Source organism: Neomonachus schauinslandi, chromosome X (genome assembly GCF_002201575.2).
Source record: "Neomonachus schauinslandi chromosome X, ASM220157v2, whole genome shotgun sequence".
NCBI lineage: Eukaryota > Metazoa > Chordata > Mammalia > Carnivora > Phocidae > Neomonachus > Neomonachus schauinslandi.
Window position 1 is genome coordinate 47,413,292 of NC_058419.1, and position 10,708 is coordinate 47,423,999.

Consider the following 10,708-nt stretch of genomic DNA (forward strand, 5'->3'; position numbering starts at 1 on the left):
CCAGAGGTGACCTCTGTACTCCAGCAAGTTGTCTGGAGTCCATATGACAATTCCAGGTATAATCAGAAATCAGGTGCCTGTTAAACTGATGAAAAAAGTGGGAATTAGAAGGGTATTTTAAAAGTTTTTATCAGTGCACAAACGATATAATGAAAACAAAAACATAGGAATAAAAAATCACTCACAGTATCACTACAATGTATCAACTTTTAATGTGACCTTTACATACATACTTAATTTTACAAAGTTGTAAAAATAATGGAGATCCTTTTATGTGCTCTGTTCTTTATTTAATATTATAAATGGCTTGTCATGTAGTTATATGTTTCTCATAATGTGGCTCATAGTGGCTGAACAATATTCCTTTAGGGCAATTCATCATGATTTAGCTAGTCTATCATGGGTCATTTAGGTTGTTACTAAATTTTTGTTATTATAAAGGATGTTGTAATGAATATCTTGTTGCATATAGTTTTTGAAACTTCTTGAATTCTTTCTTCACTTAAAATCCTGGCAGTTTAATCACTGGGTGAAAGGGTCTAAACATTTAAATTTTTCACAAAAATATTGCCAACCTAATTTCCAAAAACATAAATAATTGACTAATTTCATCATAGCCTTGCCAGGAAACTGGAGAAAACTAAATTAAACTGGTAAAAATGTTACCTCATTATAGTTTTAAGTTAAACTTTTCTGATTGTTTTGAAGCTTGGACATATTCCCGTGTATTTGTTACATTTTCTCTTGTGAGTACTGCCCCTTCATTTTTTTTATGTTGGCCATTTATCTATTGGGGACTTGTAATTTTTCTAATTAAAATCCTGAGTAATTTAAGTAATGTAGAAATTATATCCCTGTCATATTTTTTAATCAGGTTTTGTTCTTATATTTGAGATACTTCCTTAAACAGAAGAGAAAATGTGTGGAATGCACATGACTTTATCTTGAATCTTCATTCAGAGTGACTCTTCATTGGTAGCATTTGTATTTTAGTGTAAAGGCTGCAAGACTCAAAATTAAAAAGAATATCCTGGAAAAAAAAGGATGATAATTTGGGAATCAAAGAGAAAATATAATTCAAATCTGGGGCAATATACGGTTGATTTTCTTAGTTTGGTTTAAAACCTTTTAAATTTTATGTCAGTCCTTTTTGTGTCATAGTAATGTTAATTTAATGGGGCCACAATTTGGTGAACAATAAAGCTGAATTGCAGGGAGTAGAGGTGTTCAAATCATGGCATCTTCCACAGCATGTGAAAAACTACAATTGCCCTAAAGCCAGTCTCTAACTCTCTAAGCCTTGTGGCCTTGAGTCTGACTTATTGTGTGAGGAGAATCATGCAAGACGATTCTCTGGTCTATTTTTTTCAGGCAAATCCTAAAAGAGACCCTGTCTTTGCAAATTTTTTATTGCATTTCCAACACTTTTATATTTGTATCAGAACTTGGTCAATCTCTGAAAAAAGGAAAAAAAAAGTCCTAGTTGAAGAATGCTGGATTGGTTCCTGTCACCCTTAGGAGTATGTAGTTGCTGAAGGAGTTTGTCAAAACTTATGTTTCCATTTTTGGGCCTTGTCTCTCATTGTAATAGCTCATAGCAGCTATGTTCCACCCTCTTTCACTTATTCTGCAATTTTAAGCATAAGAAAAATAAATTAAGAAAGATTTATAAGGGGCGGGGCTGCTGCTGGCAGATGGTGAAAATAACTGTCAGGAGAAGGGATAGGCAAATTTATGAGCAGTTCATTAGAAAAACCTTAGCACTTGGTATTTTGCATTGCAAAAACATGTTGGCATCTTTTTATTAAATAGAATTTGATTTTAATTGTCTGGTGCAGACTCCTTGATATAATTAGACAACAAATAGGCAGCATTTTAGTGGGAAAAACAAAACAAAGCCATAAGGTTTGGAGCCAGAATTAACTTATATGTTGGTATCTTTTATTTCATTTTTTTGTCAAAGCTCCTTTTAAAATAAGAACTCATGAACTGTATATATTTGCTCTTCCTTTGATATTCTGTGGAAAAACTAGAATTTCTACATAGCCTATTCATGTTCCATAAATTCTGTGTACTAATTTTTTATTGTTCTAAAAAAATTTTTTATTTAAATTCAATTAGCTAACATCATTAGTTTCAGATGTAGCGTTCAATAATTTATCAGTTGCATATAACACCCAGTGCTCATCACATCACATGCCCTCCTTAATGCCCATCACCCAATTACCCCATCCCCCCACCCAACTCCCTCTGTAACCCTCAGTTTGGTTCCTGGAGTCCAGAGTCTCTCATGGTTTGTCTCCCTCTCTGCTTTCTTCCCATTCAGTTTTCCCTCCCTTCCCCTGTGATCCTCTGCACTGTTTCTTATATTCCACATGAGTGAAAACATGTGACAGCTGTCTTTCTCTGTTTGACTTATTTCTCTCAGCATGATACCCTCCAGTTCCATTTCTCAATGAACATCTCAGCTCTTTCCACAGTTTGGCTATTGTGGACATTGCTGCTATTTTCATTGTTTTCTTGAAACATTTATTTTACTGTCCTCTTTCCTATAATTCATGGATCTTGTCACCTCTATCTCTTAACATGCTCGAATCCACCCACCTTTCTCCTACTTTCCACCTCCACTTTTCTCTACTTCTAGTCCCAAAATCTCTCCAGCTCAGGGCTCTCTACTGAGCTTGGAGTATATGTATCTAGCTCTTTCTATATTTCCATTGAATATTTCAGAGGTCCTTTAAATTAATCCTATCCCTACCCAAGCTCACAATCTTCTGTACACCTGATCCTTTTCCAGTGTATCCAATCTCTTATATCTAGTGCAAACCAGAAACCTTGATATCATTTCTGAATCTTTCCACTCTGACATTTCATAGCCAATTACCAAGTCTTGCTAATTATACTTTTTAAAATGTCTCAAATTCAATATTTTTAAAATCCATTTCTGCTATCAATTTCTTATTCCATGTCTCCATAATGTCTTATGTAGGCGATTGTAAAAGCTTCCTAATATGATTCCCTACCTCCGGTCTTTCCTCCTTCCAACTGAAACCAGCATGGCTTTTCAAAAACGTAAATCTTATCATTTCACTCTCCTGCTTAAGAATCTTTGATGGCTCCCCATGTCTTTGGCATGGTTTTAAGGACCTGCTTCCTGATTTTCTTTTTGGCCTCATTTTCTACAAAATTCTTTATGCATCCTATGATACAGCCACACTTAATTGCTTTCTATATTCCAAGTATACTATATATCCTTACATCTCCCTACCTTCTTTCTTCTCTGGACTAACTGATCAAATTCTGAGTAGCCTTTAAGATTCAGCTCAAAGATCACCTCCTTTATAAAATAGTCTCTAATTATCCTCCCCCTCCTGAACTCTTTCCTCACCACTAATCCCCACAAAGTTAGACATTTCCTTTTCATTGCTTCTATAGCAGATTGTACATAATTGAATGTATCATATATCCCATAACATTTGAATATTTTATATCCATTTTATTTTGTACACTAGATGGGACATCTTTGAAGGCAGAGATAATATTTATTTTATATTCCCTCCACCATTTAATATGGTAGACCCTGTATATATGTTTGTTGAATAAAGAATGAATAATATACTTTATCCTTTTTAGCCACATTTTCTTTTCATTCTTTTAATTAATTTTTAGGCTTTGGAATTTCCATTTTTCCCCCAGTGGGGCTTAATCCTCAAGACCATGATTATTGTACCCTTTTAATTCCCCTTCCTTTTAACAAGACTCTATGATACATTTTATAGCTATAACTTGACTACTTTTTATGTATAAAGCTTAGCCAATAGATTCTAAATATGTTTCATGATGACAATTTAACACAAAGATCAGATATTGCTGTGTTTCCTCACCTATATGCTATTCTTTTGGGTAGAGATCTTTTCTGCTACACCAGAATTATAAATCCCTGTTTGTTTTTAAAACATTCTACAAGACTCTTCTTCAGCCTTTTCTTACTCTATTTCTTCTTGCTTCTTAATTTTTTTAATGTCCTCGTGAGTCCATCAATTTTTACTTTATGAGTACGATCTCTCTTTGATGATTCTTTGTACAAAACTTTCCTGATTGTAATTTTTTTTATCTTGACCTTTAGCTTCCATCACTTTCTTTACCATTCTTTTTCCTTTCTTATACATCTCTTTCTGTATCTTTTTTTTAACGATTTTATTTATTTATCTGAGAGAGAGAGAGAGCGCATGAGCAGGGGGAAGGGACAGAGGAAGAAGTAGGCTCCCTGCTGGGCAGGGAGCCTGCCACATGGCTTGATCCCAGGACCCTGGGATCATGACCTGAGCCCAAGGCAGACGCTTAACTGACTGAGCCACTCAGGCGTCCCAGATGCTCCCTCTTTCTGTATCTTTCAACTGCTTCAAATTCTGTGTTGCTTCTCTCCTTCTAAGAGCTATTTCCTTTCCTGCCTATTTTCTGCAGATGGACAAGTTCCACATAAAGATGGTCCCCAACTTACAATGATTTGATGTATGATTTTTTGACTTTATGATAGTGCAAAAGAAATATGTATTCGGTAGAAACCATACTTGGAATTTCAATCTTTTCCCAGCCTAGTCATATGCTGTACAATCCTCTCTTGCGATGCTGGGCAGCAGCAGGGAGCCACAGCTCCCAGTCAGCCATGTGATCATGAGGATAAATGACCAATACACTTAACAATCATTCTGGACCCGTACTACCATTCTGTTTTTCACTTTCAGTACAGTATTCAATAAATTACATGAGATATTTAATACTTTATTATAAAATAGGCTTTGTGTTAAATTATTTTGCCCAACTGTAGGCTAATCTAAGTGCTCTGAGAACCTTTAAAGTAAGCTAGCCTAAGCTACGATGCTTGGTAGGTTAGGTGTATTAAATGCATTTTTGACTTATGATAATTTTAACTTATGATGGGTTTATCAGGATCTAACCCCATTTTAAGTTGAGGAAGATCTGTGCAGTGAGGCCCATTTATCTCTTTCATTTGGTATTCCTTTGTGCCCCTCCTGCCCAGCCCCACACATAAATTTCTTCATGTGCTTTTTTCCTTTTTTCCTTTGTGTAATTTTAGTCTCTTATAAAGCAATGGAAACACATCACATTTCATCAGATGTTTTGCTTGCTCATCTCTAGTCATTGTGTTTCCTTGTCTTTGCTTGTTCCTTTGTCCTTATTCCTCTCTCCATTTCTTGCAGAGGTCCCCTTCTTTATCTTGCATTCACTGGCTGTTCAGTGTTAATCTTTCATTCCAAACTCTTGCAATAGACCCAATTTATTAAACCACTTCATATATGATATAGGATCATAACAAACCAATAGAATAAGAAGTAGATTATTTTGTAATGTTGAGAAAACTGGCTATTTGAAAAAAAAAGCCTCACCTCACATCATGCACTAAAATAAACTCTAGATTAATTCATTAGCTAAATAAAAAAATGAAATCATAAATGCCTAGAATAAAATATAAATAAAAATGTAACTGACAACTAGATGGGGAAGAACTTCTAATCCATAAAAGCAATGAAGAAATCACAGAGTAAAAATTTAATATATTTATGTATATGTTGTATTTTCTCTACAACAAAAAGAGTAAAAATAATAGCACAGCCATAAAACATTTAAAAAATATTTCCAATAAATATGACCAAAATTAATGTTCTTGATATAGTTAACTAACAAGAATGTAACAAGAATGACACTTTGTTGGCAAAACATGTAACCAAAACAGTTCACAAAAGAAATTAACATCAAATATAGTAATCAAAGAAATGTAACTTCAGTAATATTTCTCATGTAGTACTGGTATAAAGTGAGATGAATATTTTCATATATTGGGAAGAGTACAGGCATCCTTTCTGAAAAGCAATCTCTGTGTGTGTATGCATATACACATATGTATATATAACACACAAAATTTATGAAGCCATAAAATGTTCATATTACAACCTTTTGAGAATGTATCCTAAGAAAAATCAAACTATATATAAATAAAAAAGCCCACAGCAGCATGATTTATAATGATACAAAGTTGGATAATTAAATATTTATCAACAGGGAGATGTTTATATACATCTAAAAATGGAATATAATGCAGCTATTAATAGTCATGTTTTTAAAGAACATTCACTGCCTGGGAAGATATTAATACAATAGGTAATAAAAAATGCAGATATGCAACTACATGTGTAAACTTATACTAATTTTAAAAAGATATACCTTGTGCAAAGGAGTCAAGTACATACATCAAAGTATTGATGATGGTGAGGTTATAGGTGATTTTAATTATAAAAGTATTTCCCAATAACTTTCAGGCTTTCTTATGGCCATATTTTATTTCTAAAATCAGATAAATGACAAGCATGATTTATGATGAAAAATTTATGACTCTGCCTGTTTTCCCTTTGTGGACATGCTCCTGGATAGTTTGCATTGCTTTGGAATTTTTAATTTTTTATTAAAAAGATTGCTAGTATTTTTTCCCCACTCTCTTAGCTCTGATTTTGCCCCCAAATTTCTTTTTTTCTTTTTTTTTAAGATTTTATTTATTTATTTGTCAGAGAAAGAGTGAGCACAAGCAGGGGGAGTGGCAGGCAGAAGGAGAAGCAGGCTCCCCACTTAGCAAGGAGCCCAATGTAGGACTCCATCCCAGGACCCTGAGATCATGACCTGAGCTGAAGGTAGTCACTTAACTGACTGAGCCACCCAGGTGTCCCTGCCCTCAAATTTCTTAAGAGGCACTGGTCCTTTTTAAAAAATACGTTCTCTAAAATCCAATTTCTTTACTGATCTGAAGATCATATTTGACTATGGATAGGAATTACTGCAACTGTATGTCTTGGAATCATTCCAATTAAAATATTAATTAGGACACTCACCACCAATTTTCTGCATAACTTCTTTGTGAAGTGAATTCATAAGACAAATTTCTTTCAAAGACATTCTTCTGTTGTCCTCCTTCATCCCCTTTAAAAGTCTGTCCTCCCTTTTTCCTTATCTTGTTTCCTCTTCCCTCTCCATTCTCTTTCTCTGGTTTCTCTTTCCCTCCTTTACCTTTTCCTACCTGTCCCTTTCCCTTACTTCTGCTCTGAGCAACTATATCTACTTTACTTTCTTTGCTTACTCTTCTCCATTTATCTGTTTTATGCCAGTCTTACTTTTTCCTACATGAATTCTTTTGATTTTCCAGTCAATTCTCTGTACTCTACTTATCTATAAGTCCTAAAGTTTGATGCCTTGGACATACTGAAGTGCTTATTGACTGGCATAACATTTCTTCTTTTTTTCCTATTAAGAAAAAATTCATTTTTGTAACTTGATCAGCATTGGCTTTTGGAGTTTGATGGTTATGTTGCTGATACGTGTTCATTTTACTTTCCACTATAAGCCTTAGACTCTCTTGTGATTTCATTTTACATTGGTGCATTTGATTCTTCTTTCCTTTGTGAATCACATTACATTTATGAATGCTTTATTGAATCTTATTTTATTGATTTCTGCCCATTTAAAAATTTAATCCTGCTTGTACTCTACTTTTATGCCTATCCTGCAATGTGCAGGAACATCTGCAAATTTTATTAGGCATTCTCTACCTTCTACTCTCTAAGTTGTAAATGAAAATATTGAATTGTATTGAATTCAGAGTGGACCCCTAAGGGACCTACCTGACACCTTCACCCAATGCAGTATTGAACTGTCAATAACAACTTTTTTTCTGTATCTAAACTATTCATCTTATGACACTTCCATCTAATTCATCCTTTTAAAACATTTTTGCTAGCCCAAATCTCCACCAAATTTTTCTTTTTTTAAAGTACTAAACTTATCCTCTTGAAGGAAGGATTGAATTATAGTTTCACATGATTTGTTTTTGACAGACTCATGCTACCTATTACTTGTTATTTCTTTCAGGTTTACATTGATCATTATCAAGAGCTTCACATATTGTGTTAGCTGTTCATTGCAATGATTCAGTGGTGAATTTATTGATTATTGCCTTCTGGAGTCATGTTATTCTCTCCACACAGCCCTCCTACACTTTCTGAAGGTCCTGGTTGTTCAACAGGCTACTAGAATAGCTGTCTTTTTTATCTATATAATTTATCTTACATCTCTTTTGGTTTCAAAGGATCATCTCTTGGTCCATAATATAGGCTATGACCATAAAGTATTTTCTGTTCTTCCTAGTGAGTGTTCAGCTCTAAAACATTCCATTTGTGTATTTATTGAATAAAGTTGGTCTTCTGTTTTTGCTTTATATTTGTTTCTTAAGATCAGATATTTATTTTGGAGGCATCTCTATAATTCCTATTCCAACCCCTTACCACCCCCATACACAAATAAAGCCCTTAAAATTATTTGTACCATAGAAAAGGATTTTTTATAACCAAGGTGTGACAAAGACATTTCTAACTATAATGCAAAATATGAAGCCATAGAAGACAATATTGGTAATATTGACTTCTTAAAAATAATTTAAAAAAATCATGGCGGGAAGTGGTGGGGCCAGGTGGCCATGTAGGGCAGCAGGCTTAGGAACTGCCTCACACAGCCTGATGGGTATCCTTGTCGCGGTGCTGCTCAGGCTTGGGCTGGCCCAGAGGCCAGTGATGGTCCATGTATGTCCCTGAGGAGCTGCTGCTGCTGGTGACCTACACAAGCCCATTGTTACCTGTGCTGGAGATCAGAATTGATTTACCTCTATTTATCCAGTGCTTTCCTAGCAGCTTCCAAGAGAACAGATGGAATGGAGAAGGTACTATGGCCAGGCTCCAAAGATGATTCACCTAGAATCTAACTTTGTTCAATTCAAAGAGGAACTGTTGCTCAAAGAAGGAAACAAAGTCCTGCTTACTTTCCCCTTTTTTTCATATTTATTGGATGGAATGCTATGATGCTGGTGTATAAAGCTACAGTAAAAGATGACCTTACCAAGTAGCTGAATGTTCTGAAAGGTCATAGCTCTGTGGACTGGCTAATAGTGGTGGTTGAAAACTGAATGGGAGGAAATCAGAGAGAGAGACAAACCACGAGAGACTTGACTCCAGGAAACAAACTGAGGGTTGCAGAAAGAGAGGTAGGAGGGGGGTAATTGGGTAATGGGTATTAAGGAGGGAACATGATATAATGAGCACTCGGTGTTGTATGCAGCTGATGAATCACTGAACACTACATCAAAAACTGGAGATGTACTATATGTTGGCTAATTGAATTAAAATAAAATTAAAAAAAGAAAATGATGCCAAGGGGGAAAAAAAAAAAACAACAAAACCAACATCCTTCCCTGAACTCCTATTGTGGACAAAATAAGAAATGATTTTTGTAATAAACAGAGTGACAGGTGTGTCATGCTCTCCAACCCCTTAAAGGACTCTTCTTGAACTCAGGAATCCTTGGAATATCTTCCTTACCAAACTCAGGACATGGCTTCTTATGTCTTTTACCAGAAACCTAGGCAAGTTTGAGGATGAACTGAGAACCTTGACGGAGAAGAGGACTGAGCCAGGCTGGAGCTTTTGTGAGTATTTCATGGTTTAGGAGGAACTTGCCTTTGTATTTGATATGCTGCAGCAATTTGAAAATGCCCTGGTACAATATAATGAGCTGGATGCCCTGTTTTCTCAGTATGTTGTCAGCTTTGGTTCTGGGGATGGTGCCAACTGGCTGACTTTTTTCTGCCAGCCAGTGAAAAGCTGGAATGGATTGATCCTCCAAAAGCCCATAGACATGGAGAAGTGTGAATTGATACAGAGGCAAGAAGCCACCCTGTTAGATCTGTGCATTTACCTGTTTTCTCGCCAGTACTCCTTGCTCCTGTTCCTGTAGAGGCTGTGGGAGGTGGCTCAGCATGCCCTAGAGCTGCTGCAAAATTGTGTGCAGGAACTGATGCTCTTAGAAGTCTGTTCCACCTGGTGCCCTGGACTGCTGTCTTGGAGGTACTGCAGAGGATAGAAGGTTGTTGTGACTGGGCGGAGATAGACTCAAACATTGCCCATACTTTAGGTTTATGTAGCTATGCTACAGAAAAGCTGAAGTCCTTCGTCTATCTGTGTGGACTTGTGTCAGAAAAAGGACCCAACTCCGAGGACCTCAACAGGGTAGTTGATCTTTTGGCAGGTTTGGGAGCTGAGAGAACTGAAACAGCCAACACAACTCAGAGTCTCAAAGAAGCATTTTCATCAGTAGAAGCTTTTGAAAAACACTACTTAGATCTGTCCCATGCTGCTGTCAAAATGCACACTAGGATTGGGAAGATCCTGTCTGCTAATTTCATTGGGAAGGATACTGCAGAGTTTTACATGTAATTGATTTTGAACTTTTCTTTGAGTTTCAAACATTTCACACATGTAGTAAAAGAAGGCTTGTTATGCATGGATTAATATAAAGTGTAATAAATTTTTAGAATGAAAAATGTAGAATCTGTCAACCAATCATCATCAGTTTTTTTTTTCCAATTTCTTCTGAAAGCTAGTTGGAGAGATTTTCAGCTTGCTACCCTTAATCCTTATCGATCTTTGTGTTTCTTTTATTTAATTAAATTAATGTAATGTACTTCCATTATATATTCAAGTGGCATATATATTTAAGTGGTATATATAACATATATGATATATAGTATTACAATTTTATTTAATTAAAGAATTATGAGGAAATAAAGAATCTATATACAGTGGCATAAATTGGA

At 35.4% G+C, this 10,708-nt stretch overlaps 1 pseudogene; it reads left to right on the plus strand.

Moving 5' to 3' along the window:
* The first annotated feature begins 4,878 nt into the window (after positions 1-4,878).
* Positions 4,879-10,328, plus strand: LOC110575384 (annotated as a pseudogene).
* The last annotated feature ends 380 nt before the right edge of the window (positions 10,329-10,708 follow it).